Genomic DNA, 1413 nt, shown 5'->3' with positions numbered 1-1413 from the left:
CCCACCGCCAACTCTTGGGCTACTCTTTTACCAAACGAATAGTGGGATTGACCGTCACATTATAACGCCCCCACGGCTGAAAGGGCGAGTATGTTTGGTGTGACGGGGATTCGAACCCGCGACCTGCAGATTGCGAGTCGAGCGCCATGCCGGGCAACACAAAGTAAAACAAAGGTCTAACTTATGTCTGCTTTTAAGTTTTAGGTATTAAAACTCTTTCCCCTATCTGACAAAAAACAACAACAAAAAACATACAAAATATGTTTTTAAATATTATACAAACTTTATAACATTACATTAATAATATAGATAGTCGTAGGGCTATTAGTGTTCAAAGTAACCTTTTATATATTTGAAATAATTTTTAAAAACGCGAAGTAAAATGCTATTCTTTTAAAATAAAATAATTTAAGATGAAATATAATCCTTTAAGATATAATATGATAAAGCAAGATAGCTTTCTGCTGCTCGTTTATTTCGGACAGAAAAGCAGAAATATATTTTTCATTATCTTTTTATATACCAAAAAGGAACTCTGACTAGGTAGTGTTTTTGCTTTTCACACAAAAGAAGAGTTCTAAACCATTTCATACATTTTCTTATGATCTAATTGTGTAGTGATAGAGTCACATGGATCGTGGCCCAAGAATACATATTTAACGATGTAGTGCTACAGTCACACGAATCTAGGTCCTGGATTATAGATCTAACGTTGTAGAGCTATAGTCACACGGATCGCTGTCCAGGATTACAAATTTATTGGTGTAGTGCCGCAGTCACACTGATCGTGGCCTAGGATTGCAGATCTAACGATGTAGTGCTACAATCACAGTGATCGTTGACCAGGAATACATAACTAACGGAGTACTTCTACAGTCACACGGATCGCCGTGGCTAACAGCTGTTACATCTTGAATACTTCTAACTAGAAATACTTTTTATATGTGATCTTAATCGGAAAACTCAGTAAGGTCCTACTTAATTTAATGCTTGAAAACATAAAAATTGGGTCTACTTTTCTGTTTACTTACACACTTTAGCTTAAAATACTTATTTTTTGTTATTAGCTTTGATGATATATACAGCAAACTAAATGAAGAGAAATTTTGAATAGGTGTGACCAAGTCATATCAATTTTTGGGAACAGTCCTCAATTTTGGACTTGTCGCCGGAAGAAAATCGTCTTTTAAAGTGTCACCGATCAGTCAGAATTCAAGTTCTGAAAACCTTTTCTAAAATGAGTTCAAACTTATGTTCATTTGCAAACAAAAATATTTAACAGTTAAGTGGTTAAAGTTTTTTTTTTATAGAATTCCCAATGTACTTCTAACAAAAAAAAAAAAGAGAACCAGTTTGTTTTGGAATTTCGCGCAAAGACTACACGAGGGCGTATCTGCGCTAGCCGTCCCTAAC

At 35.0% G+C, this 1413-nt stretch overlaps 1 protein-coding gene across 1 annotated transcript in view; it reads right to left on the bottom strand.

Annotated features, from left to right (window-relative positions):
• Window positions 1-1413, bottom strand: part of LOC106466156 — a 49792-nt gene that overhangs the window by 1964 nt on the left and 46415 nt on the right. The gene's annotated exons all lie outside the window — the stretch shown is intronic.

This window comes from Limulus polyphemus, unplaced genomic scaffold, assembly GCF_000517525.1.
Source record: "Limulus polyphemus unplaced genomic scaffold, Limulus_polyphemus-2.1.2 Scaffold72, whole genome shotgun sequence".
NCBI classification, from domain to species: Eukaryota; Metazoa; Arthropoda; class Merostomata; order Xiphosura; family Limulidae; genus Limulus; species Limulus polyphemus.
This window is presented reverse-complemented; position numbering and strand designations above follow the sequence as displayed.